Below are 20197 nucleotides of genomic sequence, written 5' to 3'. Positions count from 1 at the left end.
CTAACTCAGAGACACGGTGGAGATGGTAGTTTACAGCCATTCATTCCAGACTTCCTGTGGCATGGGACGCACTGTCAGTTTGGGTTTGTCATTCCTTGTTAATGCTCTGCTCTCAAAACCACCCTGTTCAAAGGCCCAATTGTTTATATGCCCAACAAATTCCATAGCCTGCTGAACTGGAATGCGTGTGCCGGAAATAATGGTTACTGACAAGAAGAGAGATTTCCTGAAAAACCACCAGTTGCTCTCTGCTGAGCTGGAGGCGAGTATGAAAACCGTAACTTGGAATTTTTTAGAGCTAAGGTTGTTGAACCTTATAGTTTGCTCCACAGGAAAGGCCAAAGATGGGAGGTTGATTCAAAAATAGACAGAAACATATTAAACAATTTCGACTGCTTCATAGCTCTCAAATATATATTAAAAAGATTTACGAACACAAACCATTCCTGGTTTCTAAAAAGAAAGCACAATTCATTTTATATAGAGGTGTTCTTTTTTTATTTTTTTAACGTTTCTATTGCAAAAGGCTATCAGATTTGATGCACTTTTAATATTGGGCTATTTTGCACAGAGGACTGTATGGGAATGCCCCATGATGCTGTGAGGAAAAGAGGCTTTTCGTGATTCACCAGTAATCGGTCATGGGTGATGAGTGTAAATCCAACAGCTTATTCTTTCCTCAGACACAAAGGTTGTGACCCGCAGTGGAATTTGTGGCTGTGCTCTTTGGGGCCTCCTGAATTTCAGAAGGAGGACGTGTTCAAGCTTACGTCCCTAAAATTCCCTTAGCGCGGGCCTAAGACATGACAACTCCATCACCAGGCTTCTCTTCTGCATCCTCATCAGTGTTAAGACTTCTCTTTTTGTTTCTCTACTTAGATACTCAGTGGTCTTCTGGTTGAGGAGAAGGGCGATTTTCCTAAGAAATTAGCTAAGTGGGAGGCCAGGGAGCCCGTTGGTTCATCAGTATAAATGTCTAGATGCAGAGGGTTTCAGAGCCCTCAGGACTGCTCTGTGCCCTCATAAAATAGCAGCCTGGTCATCTCCATCTTCTCCATCTAACAGACTCATCCAGGTTTCAAACTGTGTCTGTCTCTGTTTGGCGTCTCAAAACTGCCCTGTGACATAAGTAGGGCTTACTGTCCCCGTTTAACAGGAAATTTAGTCTTGGAGAGGTCAGGTGACTCTAGGTCAATGGCTAGTAAGTAGCAGAACAGGGACCAAGCTCCAGATCGCCACCCGGCTGAGCCAGTCCAGTGTGTGGCCATCCTCGGTGGGGTGAGTGTGCCTATGTCCTTGTCCTTGGGGTTGGCTGCTCCTTATTGTTTGGGTCAAAACTTCATCAAGTTTCTTGACATCTGGGTGACAGATGTCAAGAAATTGACATCTGGGTCAATTGACATCTGGGTGCTCCAGCTCACATCCTAATATTTATCTCCAACCTGTGTCCCTATTATTTTCCAATAAAGACCAGAAAAATATTTTTAGCCACAACAAGGCACAGGCCACATGGTCCCTGATGACATCCCTGCTGGTGTTCAATTCTTTGAATCCTCGTGTAGCTTTCAGAGAACACATCCTAATCACCCACCTCTTCCTCAGCAGAACCCATTTGAGATTATAAATATGCTGCAGTTGCAGTTTGAGACAAAAAATAATGTTTCTAGCATGTAGAGCAGTCCTCCTGGCTAATTCTCTTATGACGTTAATGTGCCAATGTAACTTCCTTAAAGGATCTATGCATTTATTGTATCTAGGAAACTATATATACACTGTAGGTGCAGAATTCTCTTTTTTAACTAGATATTCTTCCATCTCAAGTTTAAAGAATTGCTTGATTAATTAGGCCTTCATTTTAAAATACTGCTTTCATCACTGCACAGGATTACTTCCTTTATTTTATCCGAAGCTAGTTAGCAGAAGGTAAAGTTACTCTGCTACAAAAATAGGCAATCTGAAAAATAAACTTAGCTCTTCGAATTGGGGGCAGAAAATGAACCACTGCCCTCAGATAGAAAACGTCTATAAAAGCAGGAGCTGGTGGTTCCTGTCCATTTCTGGTTTGGAATGTACCTTCGCCAGCCCAAGCATAGTCAGGGGGGAAGGGGTGCAGTGTCTTGAGAACGCAGCCCTGGAGGAAGGTTCTGGGTCGGCTGCAGTGAGAGACTACTGTTAAGGGCAGGTCAGGGGCATCCCACCCCCATCCTTCCTGTAACCCACAGCTGCTGGCCTCTGTGTTTGTCTTCCACGTGCACCGATCTTGTGAGTTTTCACCTGTTCATTACCTGCTCCCCCACCCCTCGCGCCGCCTATTAAGGCTGTTTCTTGCTTCTCCCTGTCAATCTTCTGCCTTTGCAGACCGAAGCAGCTGAAAAGGCATAACCCCCGGGGAGCCAGCTGAAACCAGATGGGCGTGCCCACCACTCCAGGGCAGCCCTGCAGACCCCGACCAAAGACCCCTTCTGGGCTGCCCAGGGTCTAGGTCCCAAGGGAAGAAACTGCCCCCTCTTCCCTTTTGACGAGGATTTGCAAGGCTCGTAGCATCAGCAGGAGACCAGCCCTCAGGGAACACCAGACTCCACAAACAGGCTGGGAATCCAGGAAGGGTGTGGGCAGCCTCTTTGGCTGACACCCTTCTTTCCTCTGGGCATTTCCCCTCCCTGAGCCCTAGGGCCCCTCCCTCTCCTTAAGGTGGGTGTGGACAGAATCGAGATGGACTGGGAGAGGGTCACTTCCTTGCCTCCTTCCCCAGGTGTGAAATGGGCTAGCGGGGTCAAGGTCTGGAGCAGGGCAGGAGAGAAGCAGAGAGCCTCCAGCTCGGGCTGGCCCCTGTGAGCTCGTGGCCCTCCCGTCCGCCCTGATGCTGAGTGGGCCCTTAGGGCTGGGGTTGGCCTCTCACACGCCACCCTTTCCTTCTCTGGTAAGCCCTGTTCCTCCCCTGGCAGGGAAAAGATGGTTGTACAGGTATGTGACAGGCTCTCAGCAGATGCTTGTTGCTTGAATAAACAAAGAACCTGCCTGTTAGGGTGAAAATCTTCAGGAGGTGGTTCCTGAGTCCTGTGATTTAAATATTCCCAGGTCCCTCTAATGCCCTCTGAACATCATTTCTGTGTGAGTCTTGGGACGGTTAGCAGATGCGCCCAGGGCCCCTGAGATGGGCCACAGCTCAGCAACTTCGTCACCACGTGGTGCTCAGAGAAACTTCCAGAAATTTTTGAAAACGCTCTCTGGGCAGCTCTTGGGTGGCAGGAAGTCCATCATCCCCCATCCATCGCTGGACCCAATGTGGTGCCCCTGGCCCCTGCCCTTTCTATGTGGATTCACCCAGAGCATCCGGGCACCCCACCAGCTGTGAGCCCTCACTCTCTGCAGCTGGTCACATGAGCCCCTCAAGTGCGAGGATGCTCACAGGGCCTTCTGGAAGCATACGGAAGGGGCCCCTCCAGAACTGGGTCACTCTCCCCCACTGTGTCTGTCATGGGGGTGGTAGAACAGGAGGCTCTTTGCACGGGCCCATCCTACAAGGCAAGACACAGGTGGGACGCAGATTTCGATACCTGGCTCGTGTAGGGCCCCTTTGCCTTGCTGCAGAGACCTGTTCCCCCAAGGGCACAGTCCACAACAGTATTTTTGGCTGCGTTGGGTCTTCGTTGCGGTGTGCAGGCTTCTCATTGTGGTGGCTTCTCTTGTTGCAGAGCACAGGCTCAGGCGCGTGGGCTTCAGTAGTCGTGGCTCATGGGCTCAGTAGTTGTGGCTCGCGGGCTTAGTCGCTCCGCGGCATGTGGGATCTTCCTGGACCAGGGATCGAACCCATACCCCCTGCATTGGCAGGTGGATTCTTAACCACTGTGCCACCAGGGAAGTCCCGTAACGGTACAGATTTTTAAAAGGCTGTTGCATTTGCTTCTTAATAGGGAATACTAAATTGGGACACTAGCTTAGTATGTGCTTAACTTCAAACCTCTTAGCCAATGGGGTCAGTATTCGAAGTCACACGCTACCCAATCTCAAGGAAATCGTACCTGCATGAAATGGGGAGAAGAAGTGCTTTTCTCCCATCCTGCCACCCAGAAGGAGCTATGTTTTCCATCACAACGGGGAAGCCAGCTGGGTTGTATTAGAGCTTTGATTATTTTCTGGGGATTTTTAAAAGTTCTCACTTTTCAACGACAAATGGCTCCCCAGTTCCCTTGGTCTCCGCTAAATCCTCACACACTGCTGGGGGCCAGGGGCGTGCTTGGTGTCATCTTTTACCTGCGTGCTTCTGAGTCTTTCCATCACCTCTTATGGTGCCAGTGTCTGGTCATCAAGGTGGCGTGTCCTCCGCACACTTTGTAGCAGGAGTTGAGAACATATCCTCTTCTAGTCTGGGAAAACATCTGCTTCCTGAACACCCTGATACAGAACCAGGGCCATGGGAGGTGGCTCTGACGTTAGAAATGCCCACTGTACCCATGTGAAAGTCGCGTCCTTGCTTGTGTGGTTTTTCCATCGTTAGATTCATGGGCCTGGGATGGGCTGCTTCTTGGTTGAAAGCCCTGGACACACACGGGCATATCCACACCTATTCCCACAGTTGCCGGAATTCAGACAGTTGCTTTTTATGCAACACGTTGGTTGGGACTTATCCACAGTAGAAGCCAATAAAGCCCTTAATCCTGGAGAAAGTATGTCCCCTCGCCACCCCACCACTGGAAAACATGCTTTTTAAACTATCGAGAAAAAGTCTGTACAGCTTTTGGTTTCTAGTCGCATGGTTTGGTCTGATCGGCCTTTGTGCATAAAGGAGGATCCCAGACAATGGAACTGTCCCTGCTCCCACCTCCAGAAGTTCCCAGATACTTGGGAGTATCCGGATGGACACGACGTCCCCATTCAACACAAGGAGCGAGGCCTTTGCTCCCACTGAAAATGGCTGGGATGTGAGCCAGGCAGCTCTGTTTTTCCAAATCAAATGTTCTGGAGGGTTTCTTCTGGCCTCACCTCCAGAGGTGCCCTTCTGAGCTATAGAACACTTTCTGGCACTTTCTCCATGTGACTGGACCTAGGCTGTTTGGGGGCCCAGTGGCCAGAGCTGTGGCTGAGCCTCTGTGGCCAGCTCTGGGGGAGCCTCGTAGGGGGTCTGCTGGCCTGGGAGACTGGGTGTCTAATTCAGAGCACACGCTCCCTGGTAGAGCGCCCTCTGTATATGTCTCCTGTCCAGCTGCTGCCAGTTGCTAGGTGTCTAAATACAAAGCGAGCCTTGATTACCTAGAGAGGAAAGAGCGCTGCCAGCCAGATGGGGCCAGGCGCACGTGCAGATGCAGGAGCTGCCGAGGGAAGGGCAGGGGAGGCCTGGCACAGCCCAGGTGCCCAAGAGGCAGACTGGGCACTGTTTCCACAGGGCCATGGGATCTTCCTGGGACCCAGCAAATAGCAGGTAAATAGAACCAGAGGGCTTTCGTGCCCGGAAAGAACCCCCTTAGGAACAACCAAAACCAAAAACTTCTGAGGCTGTGACACATCACTTGAGTCCCCATGAGACAATGCCGGGATGCTAGGCTGAACACTGCCGTCTTTGTTCATCTTCTCCAACAGGTGAAGCAGGAGCAGTGAGTTGAAAAGTTGTACATAATAAATATATTTATCCTGCTATTTATTTTTTCAATAACTGTGACCTCCTGCACTGTGAATGCTCTGTGATATGAGATCCTTAGTTTAATAAAACTGTCATTAAATTTGAATGAATTGATATTATTGGTTACTAAACACTGGCATGAGTTTATTCTTATTGTGAAGAAAAATCTAGACTAAATATTGAACTAAATCTTTATAAGAAACCTAAAAGTCAGTGTTGTAATGCAATATATGAAAATCTGTACACTGTCAATAAAATAAACGAATACAAGTTGTCTTTCCCTATAGAGAGCTTCCATTCATGTTTTAATAGACACATACATATTTGTAGTTTTGGAAAGAATTCTTTACACTGGAATAACAGCCATTTATTGAAACCATTTCTATTTGCATATTGAGAAAAAAATAAACTTCAAAAAGGATGAGGGTTGGCGCCTTTTAATTATAATGATTGGTAATGAATCAAACAAAGCGGAAAACTCATAACTTACCTTGGCTAAGCACGAATGAATCCAGAATGACCCAGCCTTCTCTTGCCTCACCAGCAAGGCCAGCTTTATGGGCAGGGGACCCATGAGGGCAGTCACAGAGGGCCTCACACTCAGAAAGACCCCAGGCTCAGTTGTCACCATCTTGAAATCTTTCATTTTTTTTAAAAAGGGGCCCCACAGTTTCTTTTTTTAAAACTGAAGTCTAGTTGCTGTACAATATTATATGTTACAGGTGTCCAATATAGTCATTCACAATTTGTAAAGGTTCTACTCCATGTACAGTTATTATAAAATATTGGCTATGTTCCCTGCGTTGTCCCGTATATCCTTGTAGCCCATATTTTCATTTTTGCCCTGGGCCCTGCAAATTATGAGTCTCGTCCTGCTCGTCAAGAATAAGGTTATGCTCTACCTAACGGACAAGAAGTTGGTATCCTAAGGCAAAGAACTCTTGCAAACTAATAAGAAAATGGCAAAAACCCTTCAAAAGAAAAATTATAGCGGGAAAAAAAAGGTAATTCCCAAAAGAAGAAGTATAAATGGCTAATTAACAGAGGAAATTCCATCTCACTGCCCACAGCAGGGAATACATATTAAATACAGTAAAATATGCTGGGACATATTCAGGTTTATAAAGCCTGAAACAAAGAATTTGGGAGCTGGGTCCTCAGAACTATGAATGCAAAAGTGAGTGTGAATGTGAATGTTTTTTAGAATGAGAAAAGGAACCACAATAAATTACAAAGTTTTTAAAGCTGAAAGTCTCACAAATGTCGCTAAAGCCAGTAAAAATACCATAGCATTTTTGTTAACTGTGTTAACACTCCTTTATAATATTTTTTCTACATTTTCCGACTGTATGTTTTTTCAGCATTCTTTCATTTGACAATGATTTTGTGTTACCATTTCCTATGCAGAGGATAGAAATATAATTCAGTATTTATCCTAGCGCGGTTGACTGAAATGTTTCTTATTTCCAGTTGGAATTAATAAAGTATATAACTTCACACAGCTTTACTTGCTTAAAAAAAATAATAATAATAAGGTTATGCCATCGGCTCTTGTGTCGTGAGAAATTGAGATGAGGGGGAGAGGTACTGGTTAATTCCTTCATTCTAAACGTTTCCTGCGTCCCAGCTGCCTCAGGGCCACCATAAACTAACATACACGTAAATCACCTGGGCATCTTGTTAAAAAGCAGATTCTGGGGCTTCCCTGGTGGCGCAGTGGTTGAGGGTCCGCCTGCCGATGCAGGGGACACGGCTTCGTACCCCGGTCCGGGAAGACCCCCCATGCCGCGGAGCGGCTGGGCCCGTGAGCCATGGCCGCTGAGCCCGCGCGTCCGGAGCCTGTGCTCCGCAACGAGAGAGGCCACAACAGTGAGAGGCCCGCGTACCGGAAAAAAAAAAAAAGTAGATTCTGGTTTAGCAGAATGGGATAGGGCCAAAGATGCTACGTTTCTAGCAAGTTCCCAGGTTTGCCAATGCAGCTGGTCCACTTTGAATACCGAGAAGATGGATCAGTCCCACTCAGAGCGTGATCTGGGCACCTGTGCAGCCTCAAAGACTGTTCTCCATCTGCCACAAGACAAGTATAGAAACTGAGAGAGAGTATAAACATTTATGGCAATATGATGACTAATTTTATGTCTGAACATGTTTTTTTCATTGCATTTTTCTAGTAACTTTTTGTTGTACTTATAAAAACACCTGTCCACAAAGAAAATATTAAAAAAAAATCTTCCCACAGGTTCTACTTTAGATGAGAAGTTGTACTTTACATGAAAGTTTAGACGGTTTTAGCTCTTCCCTGTTTAAAAGTCAACCTACCACGTATGAAGGACTTTGATTTCCAGCTCAATTAGCCTTGTGGGTCCTGCAGCCTCACGTTCTTTGTTCTCACTATCTCATTGTCCCTCAATCCATCTGGTGCTGCATGGCTTGATGAACCAGTGGGACACAGGACAGAAACAGAAAATGTCCCCATTTCACAGATGGGGAAGATGAGGTTCCGAAAGCATACCTGCTGTGCGCAGGGTCTTTCATCCACTCACGGTGAGAGCCAGCCTTAACAGCCATGCCTCCTCCTATTGCCTGGGGCTGCCCAGACCAGACAAGGGAAGGGGTGGTTGGCTGAATCTGTCCTCCCCTGGGAGCTCATCTCCTAGTTGATTTCACAACTCAGGCTCTATCAGCTTGTTTTTGATGTTTTCTAAAACTTGCTCCAGGCAATTCCAAGTTCAACATGGTCCGGGTGCAGGCAGTCTGATGGTACAGTGGTAGGAGAAGCAGGCCTCCTCCTGGGCGTCTGTCGCCCACCCTTGCTATAGCTATATTCCAATTTTTTAAAGTGGGCAAATGTTCAGAGCAGTTATTCTCCTTTCCTCCATCAACAGGTAGATGGAGGAAAGGAGAATAACTTATAAAAATGCTGAGATTATCAATACGGGGGAAGCGAATCTTAAATATTCAACTCCAGGCAATGATATGCAGGCTCAAGAGCTTAGGGGTGATGTTTGCAACTTACTCTGAAATGCATTGAAAACATAAGATGGCTGGGTGGGAAATGGGGAGATGTGTGATAAAGCAAGTTTAGTAGTGTTAGTGGCAAAATGTAGATGGTGGGTATATGGATATTCACTGTACAGGGTTTTTTTTTTTTTCTGTATGTTTGAAAATTTTCATAATAAAATGTTGGGGGAAAAAAACAGCAAACTCTCCTCCCACCCCCAATCGCCTTCCTGCTCTGCAGTACCAGTATCTCACCAGTCGTCAGCAGCAAAATGTCAACTCCTCCCACCACCCCTACCCCTAGTGCCAGACAACAATCTGTCTTCTTGTTTTCTTCCTTGCAGTCGTTTTTGCAACCTCTCACTCCCTTTCTGCTCCAGCCATCAGGGCCCCACTGTCAGTGTTCGCCTGGTCCAGGCCAGAGGCTCCAAGCCAGCCTCCCTGCCTCCACTCTCCCTCCCTTCCCAGTCCCGCCTCCACTCAGCAGCCAGAGGGATCTTTTAATGCAGAAATCTGATGTGTCCCTTTTGTGCTCAGAAGCAGTTAACGGCTCCCAGTTGCCTCAATGGACCATCTCAGACCCTCCACAACCATGATGACGATATCTTCCTCTTTATCTTGCATGACTCTTCCTATCCTCAGAGATGTTGCTGTTACCTCTGCTTGAAATGGTTTCCCCACCCTTTATCCTGCAGAGGAGGGCCCACCCTGCTTCCTTCAAGGCCTTCCTAGGCCTCTAGGCCAGAATGAACCACCTGCTTCTGTTTTGTTTTTAAATCTTTTTTTTTTTTTTTTTTTTTGGTCTGTAAGCTTACTTCTATTACTATCTGGCAATTATACATTTGGAATTTTCTAGAACAGTCTCAATTTGAACTATACTCACCCATGGCCTCCTCAACCATTGAAAGGCACCCATTTGGGGGTGTCTAGATTACATCTTTTAGACCAGCCCTTACAGCTAGAAAGAGCACAAAGCATTCTGTCATTCAGTAAACATGTATTGAAGGCCTGCTCTGCACCAACTGCTGGTTGCAGAGGTGGAAGGCCTACTGCCAGTCACTTCAGGGAGCCCCCAAGTTCTGGGAGGGAGTGAGCTCAGGCGGCAAGAGCACAGAGAAGGGACACCCAATCATCCTGGCAGTCAGGGGAGATGTTGACTCAAGCTGAGGCTTAATGGATGAGGAGAGTCAGGAGTAGGGATGGGGAATAACATATCCACACGTGAGCCAGGCAGAAGGGGACACGTTCAAATCACATCAAATATTTCATGATTTAAAAAGAGGCAATGGGGCTTCCCTGGTGGCGCAGCGGTTAAGAATCCGCCTGCCAGTTCAGGGGACACGGGTTTGAGCCCTGGTCTGGGAAGATCCCACGTGCCGCGGAGCAACGAAGCCCGTGCGCCACAACTACTGAGCCTGCGCTCTAGAGCCCGTGAGCCACAACTACTGAAGCCCGCGCGCCTAGAGCCCGTGCTCCGCAACAAGAGAAGCCACCGCAATGAGAAGCCCACGCACCGCAATGAAGAGTAGCCCCTGCTCGCCGCAACTAGAGAAAGGCCGCGCACAGCAACAAAGACCCAACTCAGCCAAAAATAAACAAATTTTTAAAAATTAAAAAAAAATAAATAAAAGAGGCAATTAACGTGGAGAAAATATGACAGAGATGTTCAAATACTTTGTGGACAAATAAAAATCTTGCCTGCCATTTCCGTAAACAACGAATATTGCCCGCATCAATACAGCCAGCCCGATGGTGCACCCTCAGGGGAATTCAAGATGGAAAAAAACAGGAATACTGGCCCTAGATACTTAAGATGCCTGTCAAAGGAATAATTTCAATGAACCCAGACTCTTGCATCTTCCCGTATGTAGAAAAGCACTAAAATCATTAACTTGAGATTTTTTTGTGTGATTAGCAGTAATCTTTTGATGTTCAACTACATGGGTTTTTGTTTTTGTTTTCAGCAAAAACTCCTATACATCCTGACTCCTCTCTTACCTCCTTGGAACAGTTCCTCAGAGCTAGCTGAGAGGCTGATTCTCAGGCTAGAGTCCTCAGTAAGGTCCCTGAATAAAACGTAACTCTCAACTTTTAGGTGGTGTGTTTCTTTCAGTCAACACCATCTCTACCATACACAAAAATCAACTCAAAATGAATGAAAGACTTGACTGTAAGGCCTGAAATTATAAAACTCCTAGAAGGAAATGGGCAGTATGCTCTTTGACATCCATCTTAGCAGTAGCATTCTGCATATGTCTCCTCAGGCAAGAGAAACAAAAGTAAAAAGAAGCAAAGAGGACTACGCCAAGCTAAAAAGCTTCTGCACAGCAAAGGAAACCATCAATAAGATGCAAAGACAGCCTTCCAAATGGGAGAAGATATTTGCAAATCATGTATTCAACAAGGGATTAAAATCCGAACTATATAAAGAACTCATGCAACTCAACAACAAAAAACAACCCAAATTTTAAAAGGGCAGAGGACCTGAATAGACATTTTTCCAAGACGACATACAGGTAGCCAACAGGCATGTGAAAAAAATTGTTCAACATCACTATTAGAGAAATGCAATCAAACCCACAATGAGATATCACCTCACGCCTGTTAGAATGGCTATTATCACAAAGGCAAGAAGTAGCAATACTCATACACTGCTGGTGTGAATAGAAACTGGCGCAGTCGCTATGGAGGCTCCTCGAAAAATTAAGACTAGAACTACCGTATCATCCAACTATCCTACTTCTGGGTATTTATCCAAAGAATACAAAAGCACTAATTCAAAAAGATACATACACCCCTATGTTCATCACAGCGCTATTCCCCCATCCTCCGTACTGATCAGTCTCGGTATCTGATCAGGTTTCTCATCCTCCACTGATGCCAGGTGATGTCTGATCACACTGCCTGCCTTCAGTAGGAATCCCATTAGGTCAGTTTAGTCAGAATCCCTCTCACCCGCGACGTCTCCTTAGTAATTTTCCATCCACTGATCCCCACCCTGCTCCTTGGGCATAAACGCCCACTTTGCCTTGTTGTATTCAGATTGGAGCCCGATCTCTCCCCCCAGCTGCAAGCCTCCGCTGCCGTGGTCCCCACACCCACAGCGATGGCCCTCCTTGCATAAAGCCTGCCTGTCCCTTAACAAGGGTCACGAATCTTTTCTTTACTACTTGCCGCATTCTGCCTTGTGGCCTCTGGCAGGAGGCGTGGTGCGTGGCGCTTACAGCCAGCCGGCTGAGCAGCAGAGTCCAGGGTGGGCAGAGCACCTCCTGTGGGGCTCCTGACCCACAAACCACCACGGACGTGGGCCTCCGGGCCACAGAGCTGGGGGGGGGGGGCGGGGGCTGAGGGGCCCGCAGGACCAGCAAGGCTCACAGAGAGGCTGAGCGGGATAGAGGTGCTGTGACCAAGCTGGAACCTTCCAGGTGCAGCACTGAAAGTCCCATGTCCTGGGAAACCCCTCAGGCCAGGGCAAACTAAGATGGTTGGTCACCCCAGGCCGGGACCAGATTCAGGGACATGTGACCTTTGCGTTTACAGAGCCCACGCTTAGGCGGGTCTCGTGCTTGGCTTGATGTTCTGCTGTCTCTGTCTTGAAATCTGTAACACTTTTTGAGCAAGGGGGTCACATATTTTCATTTTGCACTAAGTCCTACAAGTCATGTAGCTAGCCCTGCCCTAGGCCAACACCCCTGTGAGGGTCACACACTGCAGTACCAGCACCTGAGGCTTCTGTGGGTGACACCTTCCTTCCCAGTCCTCAGCATGATCTTGTCCAAGGAGACAGCGTTAATTCATAGCAACTGAATTGAATCCAAACTTCCTTAAACACATCTCTTGGCACCCCTGTCAGAGGCAGAGCACAGGGTGGAAGGCACTGCACAGCCCACGGAGCTGGGCATCTGTTCTGCACTTATAAAAAGCAATAAAGGAAAAATAAAAAACTAAGTCACTAAAGGGAAACTGACATTTGTCACAAGCCTGCTACTCAACACGCAGCTAGCCACCTTCCGTATAATCTTCACAAGCAGCTGTGAGGTATGCCTCCGCCCATATTGCAGAAGAAGAAACTTGGGCTCAGAGAGGCTAAGAAACTTCCCCAAGGTCACACAGAGGGCAAGAGTGGAGCTGAAAGGGAACTGTGCTGTGTGGTCCCGAAGCAGCCAGAGTGCGTGTCCCCCCAGCACCCAGCCCGCCGCCCAGCAGCTCCTGAAGGCAGGGGGTCCATGGTGGGGAACGTTCTTAACCTGAGGTCCCAGGAGCCTCCTGCGGGGTGCACACCCCTCTGTGGACTCTCACCTGGGATGGCAGCAGAAGCCCAGCCTGGGACTGTGGCCAAGAAGACCCGTGCTGGGTCGGATTTCCTCTCACACTGGCCGGCTTGTTGCCGCCCCATGATTCTAAAGGAACCACCCTGGGTTTTCTCACAAGGAAGATGCCTTGAAGACACCACACTTGATTTTCAGAGGAAGGATATAGCCCCAAAGGGAGAAGTGAAATAGAAATCACGGCCTCACTCCCACGTTGTGATAGAACATCTTTTTTGCCAAGCACGCTATACAGAGAAGTGTAAGGTACAGCCCTTGCCCGCAAGGCAAAAGACAAACGAGGAGGGTTAGCTGCCCTGAGCCATGACAGCGCCTCTCAGTGGTGGGCACTTAAGCTTTATTAGGCAGTAACTCATTCTTCCCTCATCACTATCTTGAAAGCTATGTAGGGTCCTACCTCCAGACGTCTACCCATGGCGCTGTCACCTCCCCCTAGGATGCCCTTCCCTTATTTCTACCTGTTGGAACCCTTCTCCAGAAAACCGCCAAAGACCAGTGGCTTAAACAGGGTAGGATTTTATTCTTCTCTCATGTAGAAGACGAGGGTGCTCAGTCCAGGCTGTTGGGACACTCCATGGCGCTGGTGAGCCAGCCTCTTTCTCCACTGTGGCTCTTCGTTCCTCAGCATATAGCTTCTGCCTTATAGCCCAAGGTAGCTGCCTAACTGCATCTTGACTGCAACCTCATGAGAGATCCTGAGTCACATCAAAGCATTTAAGCTGCTCCTGAATTCCTGACTCATGGAAACTGTATAATTAAAAAAAAAAAAAAAAAAAAAGTATTATTGTTCAAAGCTGTTGAATCTGGGGGTAGTTTGTTAAGCATCAATGGATAACTAACACACCGTACTAGTTAGTTATCCATTTAGTTCGTTTATTCAACTGTCCTGAGCCCCCAACCTGGACACACATGGATGAATCAGACGTAGTTAAAGACTACCTATCAGAACATGAGGATTTCCTGGAGGTGGGGCAGAAATCATGTCATTTGTGTCCTTGCCCTTGGAACGCTTTCCCCACCTTGGTACACAGTAGGGTCGCAGGACCTGGCACACAGTAGGAGCTCTGCTTCCCAGAGAAGAGCTTCTACCTCCTGGCTTGCCTTCTGGTAGATGAGCCAACTTAGAGATGATGAGCTGTTAATGTTCAATCATCTGGCCTCTTGTCAAAAATGTGGATTTGTTTCTCAGAGGACAGTTTCAAAGCCTCTTTCCATTCCCTCACTCCCCGCGCTGCCAAGAGGAAGAACGTGCAGCCCAAGCAAGCGAGAGCCTTTCCTGAGCCAGCTGCCTTCCCCCTGCCTGCAGCTGGTGTGCATCCTTCAAGGCCCTCCAAGGGTGGCCTCCTCCTTTAGGCCTCCCTGGTTATCCTTCACTGTGGGGGAGGGAGCAAAGAAAGAAAATGATCTTCTTGAAAAATTATTCCCTCACGCTGAATCTTTATGAACCATATTGTCGGAGCAACTTGAATTATACATGTAACTCATGGCCTTGTTTTCTTAAATAATAAAATATGCAGTACTCTGCTATAAATTCTACAGAGCCTACTGATTCTCACAGAATGCTTTCACAGCTTTTTGCCAAACTCTTGTATCTCTAACCAACCTGCGGTTGCAACTGATGAATGACAGGAATCTTATAAATCACACAATTTTGTTTACCCAACTGGGTACAACCAAAGCAAAACAGTAAAGATGTAGTCAGAATTTTACTCATTCGTTGATGACATGAATGACTTCTCTGCAGAATCAGACAATAGTTTTTGAAAACTGGAAGAATATTTGCCCAATTTTATGTGTTTTTCATAACATAATGACTAAAGATATGACACAATTTTTTTAAAGGTTTTTTTTGATGTGGACCATTTTAAAAGTCTTTATTGAATTTGTTACAATATTGCTTCTGTTTTATGTTTTTGTTTTTTGGGCCGAGAGGCATGTGGGATTTTAGCTCCCTGACCGGGGATTGAACCCACACCCCCTGCACCGGAAGGTAAAGTCTTAACCACTGGATGGGATTCCACTTCTATATTAGGTTGTGTGGGCCGTGACTTCTGTCTTGCTGGCAGACTCTCTCTATTGCCTTCTCAGCTTGCACACTGTGATAAAACAAGTGGCTGTGCTGGCCATTTCCAGATGGCCAGGCACCGAAGATGGCCTCCAGCTAACATCCAGCAAGGAACTGAGGCCCCTCAAGGAACTGTATTCTACCAACAACCATGTGAGTTTGGGAGCAGCTCCTTCCCTAGCTGAGCCTTCAGACGAGACACCAGCCCTGGCCAACAACTTGACTGCAGCCTTGTGAGAGACCCTGAAGCAGAGGCAACCATCAAAATTGTGCCAAGACTCCCGAGTCACAGAGATTGTGAGATAATGAATGTGTTGTGTGAAGCTGCTAAATTTGGGGTAATTTGTTACACAGCAGTAGATAACTGATGCACTTCCTTATCTCCAGGCTTTGAGTTACACGAGGCAGACCATTTCCTTTGTACTCAGTCCACTTAGAGTCAGGGTTTTCTGTCATTTAAACCCAAGAGTATCCTCCTATGGTGCGTCTCCTCCACTAGCTTGAAAGCTCCTCAAGGACAGACCTTCCATGTCCTCCCAGAGACTCACTAGTGTCATAACTTTGTGTGAATTAAGGACATACTTGACCCTAATTTTAGCTCATCTTCTGACAGCACAAAGCAGGGAACATCCAAACGATGACACGGGACTCAGAAATGGAGAAGCCTTTCTCCTTGGTTACAAGTCATTTTTATTTAGCCAACAAGAGATTATTAAGTGCCTGCTGTTTGCAGAGCCCTCCACTGGATACTGGTGAAGGGAGAGAAAAAATTTAAAAGGAGGGTATATTCCTTGCCCCTAGGGAGCCGGCACTCACACTAAGGATAGCAGAGGCATGAGAACATTCTAGTGTCTAGAAATATGTAACAAGTGCAGGTTAAGAGGGCACCTCAGTGGGGAGCAGACAGGCTTCAGAGACAAACCTCGGAGTCAGATGAACCAATGCGGTGACTGGGCAGGAGAGAGGTTCCCTGAGACAGATACTGGAAACCTTCAGTTTCTGCCGTAGCGATGGGTGGGGCTGGCCAAGGGGAAGTGAGACACCAGACAAGAAGCTGTCCCAATAATCCAGATTGGGGGCTGCTTTAAAAGATTTTTGGGGTGTGTCCTCAGCTCACGAGCACCCTTTCTCTCTGAGATTGCCTACCCCTCACAGCCAAGATGGGGCAATCAGGTTACCTCTCCAGAGAATTGGAATTGGGAGCACAGGATGCCTGTAGGTCTCTATAAAGGGGTGGTTGAGACTTGGAAAGTTGGGGGTATTGGGATGGTCTGTCTGCAGAGAGGAGGGAAGAAAGACAGAGACCTGCAGAGAGAGGACAATGAGGTAGAATCCCAGACACTGGGGCTAAAGATACTCTGCTCGGTTTTAGGGGAGAGATCCAGAGCATATGTGTCAGGGTCCCATCCCTTCCAGAACCTGGGGAATCCCTGGGCACCTGTGGGTTCCACCAGGCACACCTATGCCTGTGTCAGATTCACCTTCCTGCCACATGGAGTCCCAGAGTGGCTGGAGGTACAGAGTGCGGTCAGATCCCAAGCCAGCATCCATAGGGTAACTGGGCTTAGAAATACTTCTTTAGCCAGTGTGATGTTTCAGAAATCTGAAACAGTCCTATAAAAAAATCCAGATTCCCAGGGACTTCCCTGGTGGCACGGTGGTTAAGAATCCGCCTGCCAATGCAGGGGACACGGGTTTGATCCCTGGTCCAGGAAGATCCCACATGCCGTGGAGCAACTGAGCCTGTGCGCCACAACTGCTGAAGCCCGTGCGCTCTAGGGCCCGTGTGCCACAACTACTGCCTGTGCGCCTAGAGCCCGTGCTCTGCGACAACAGAAACCACTGCAATGAGAAGCCCGCGGACCGCAACGAAGAGTAGCCCCCGCTCGCCACAACTAGAGAAAGCCCAGCAACAAAGACCCGGCGCAGCCAAAAAAAAAAAATAATTCCAGATTCCCACTTTTTTCGTTTTTTATTGTAAGGCCTTGTAGGCAGGCACGGGCCCTTGTTCCTGCTGGGCGTCTGCTGGGGAGAACTGAGAAGAGGCTGCCACTTTCTCCGGAGCCTGGTTCTCAGGTCACCCCAGCCCCTACCCAGTGGGCGCAGATATTGTGTTCCTGGCTCACGCAAAGGCTACTGATTAATTTTGCCATAATAAAGCTTTTCTCCACCTCTTTTAAAATATTTCCCCAAAGTCACAGGGCATAGAGAGGTGGGAGCTTTTGAGGGGTCAGAAGAAGATAGAAAAAGCCCCAGAAAGAGAGCTGTTCTCTGTATCTATTTTTGCAAAACAAGGTATCCCAAACAGCAACCATTTTATTCGATTTCACGATTTTCCCAGTCAGGAATTCAGGCAGGGCTTGCCCAGTGATTCTCCTATTCCGTGTGACATTGACAGAGCTCACTGCACGGTATTTAGTTAGCAGATGGGCTGGTCTGGAGGATCGAGACGGCTTGACTCACATGTCTGGTGCCTTGGCTCATTGGCCCAAGATTCCCAGCCAAAGCCCAGTGGGGTTTGAGCTCAGTTTGTCTTATTCCGCAGCTTTGCCCTCTTGCCCCACTCCACCCCACCCCAGTTCTTTTCTCCACCCCAGGAGGCTGACCTGTAAGGACTCCACATCCATAGGGACTGACCCACGGGCTCCCAAGTCCTCTGGCTTCCAGCTGGCTTTGGCTACTGGGGGACTACTGGGAGGGAGGAGATTCAGACCATTTCTTTTCCTGCGTCCCTGGACTGAGGGTGTTTGAGCCTCTCCCCTGGTGGCCTTTCTACAGGACAGGACTCTCTGCTTCTGGGTCTCGTAACCACTGCCTCTCCTCATCTTTGGGCTGAGAAAGGTGACGGATCTGAGAGTTACAGCACAGTCCCTTGTACTTCCCCACTACACCTTTATTAAATCCTCCTCAATTAATCCTAATCAGAAGTGCTATTTGTTTCCTGTGAGACCTGACTGATACATTTGTGCTTAGTCATAGCACAAATAATAGTTACTACTTATTGAGTACTTACTACATGCCAGGCTCTGTTCTAAGCCCCTCACGTTAGCTCATGCAACATTCACAGAATCCCTATGAGGTAGGCACTATTATTATCCCATCTCACAGATGAGGAATACGAGGCACAGAGGGGTGAAGTAGTTTGCCTAAGGTTACACAGCCACTAAGTGGCAGAGCTGGGATTTGAACCCTGGCAGCTTGACTCAAGCCCCTACTCTCAACAACTACTCTATATAGTAGGAAAATTTCTGTTGAACGAATATGCTCTGTTTCCTCAAAGTCTGTAATCCAACCCAGAGCAAGGTTTTGGCAGGTTTTAAAAAACAGGACTGTGCTGTGAAACGTTTTTCTTCACAAATAGTCCCCAGAAACTCTAGCAAGGCTTGGAGTTGACCTCCTGGAGGTGACCTTCCCCTGCAAATTCCCACACTCCTCCTCTAGAATGAGTCTATTTGCCCTCACTTGTGCAGAGGGAGGGGAAGCCTGAGGAGCATGTGGAGGTGAGAGCCACCCCATGAGGACCCCAGAGAGGCAAGCCAGCCTCTTATATTTGGGGACAATAAGTTGAAGTGTTTACCTCTGCATTCCTACAGTCCTGCCACAACTGGATATCCTCCAGACCCCGCAGGGAGGGGAAGGCAGAGGGAGGGGCTGCAATCAGGGACAGCCTGGAGTCTTTGGGTGATGACTAGCAGAAACCTGACTCAGATTGCATTCGAGCTTTTAAAAAAGGAAAAGAAAATAAAAAGGACTGTATTGCTTCTCATACCTGAGATGTCTAATGGTGCATCTGGCTTTAAGCATCTCAGAATCTAGGCCTCAAAGGATGTCAATAGGGCATAGTCTCTCTCTGCATTGCTTTCCTCCATCTTGGCTGTCTTCTTGAGCACAATTTTACCACATGGTGGCCCAGGTGGTTGCTGCGCTGCCCCAAGGTTACGCTCTCTCAGCATCAGGCCAGCTTGGGGTGGGGGGGAAGATTGCTGGCATTTCCTGACAGTGCCAACAAAAAGTCCCAGGGAGGGATCTTATTGGCCTAACTTTGGTCATGTGCTCATCCGTGAGCCAATCGCTGGGCCTGGTAAGTGCAAGGCTCTGATTGGCCAGACTAGAATCATGTGTTCCCTCTAAAATGGGGGTGGAATCTTGTTATCTCCACCTGAACCCAACAAAGGAGGGGTGACTCCTTAAATGGAAACCAGGTACTGGGGTACTGTTAACCAGAAGAGGTGAGGGTAAAGGAAAGAGCTTGCAGGCCCAAACAGCAGTAGATTTTCACTTCCCAGTAGGAGTCCTGAGATCCATTCCAGGGAGAGAAGTGGTGGGGGTGAGGACTTGGGAGTGAAAAGGGGACCCAGGAAGGGATCTAAGGACAAGGGTGGCAGAGGCCACAACTGAAAGGGGCTTCTCAGATTTCAGTCTTGGCAACCTCTTCCTCGGTCAGTTACTAGCAACAGGGTCAGGGTGGGGGTCCCATCCGGTGTCCCCCTGAGGAATTTCATCTTCACAGGGCAGGTGAACAGTGGGCCTTGTGGAGGCCTCTGAGGGGACGTGGTGAGAGCCTCGGGGCTGTTTCCATGGAACCCAGGCTTTGAGGAGCTTGTCCTGAGTTTCTCAGGGGTGGTCCAGGGAGCTGAAGGAAACCTTATTTGTGGGGGCCATGGAAGAGTGAGGTTGCCCACAGTCCACATCAGCCTAGAAGGACCTGAAAGACTACTCTAGGTGTGAGAGTTAGATGGACCTCGTCCCTGGGGCCCAGGGAGCCCTGGGAGTAGCCTACAGACTTGTTTTAGGAACAGCAAAGGACTAATAATGGCACTCTGGAGTACTGCCCTATTTCTACTATCACTTGTGCAGGTAAACAAGCAGGGGTATGGAGGGCAAAGAGGTCTCTGGATGTTTCTACCAGAGCCCTGGGTGTCAGTCCTGTCTGCACCTCAACTTGCTGTGTGGCCTGGGGCAAGTCACCTCCTCTCTTTAGGTCTCAGTTTCCTTATCTATAAAATAAAGGAGTTAGATAAGTGGGTCTCAACCGGGATGATTTTGGCCCCCAGGGACATGTGGCAATGTCTGGAGACATTTTTGGTTGTTACAAGAAGACGGTGATGCTACTGGCAGGGTGGGCAGAGGCCCTGGATGCTGCTAAACATCCTACCAGCTCCAACAATAAAGCATTATCTGGCCCCA

Source organism: Leucopleurus acutus (genome assembly GCF_964270905.1).
Source record: "Leucopleurus acutus genome assembly, chromosome: 1".
Lineage (NCBI taxonomy): Eukaryota > Metazoa > Chordata > Mammalia > Artiodactyla > Delphinidae > Leucopleurus > Leucopleurus acutus.
This window is presented reverse-complemented; position numbering follows the sequence as displayed.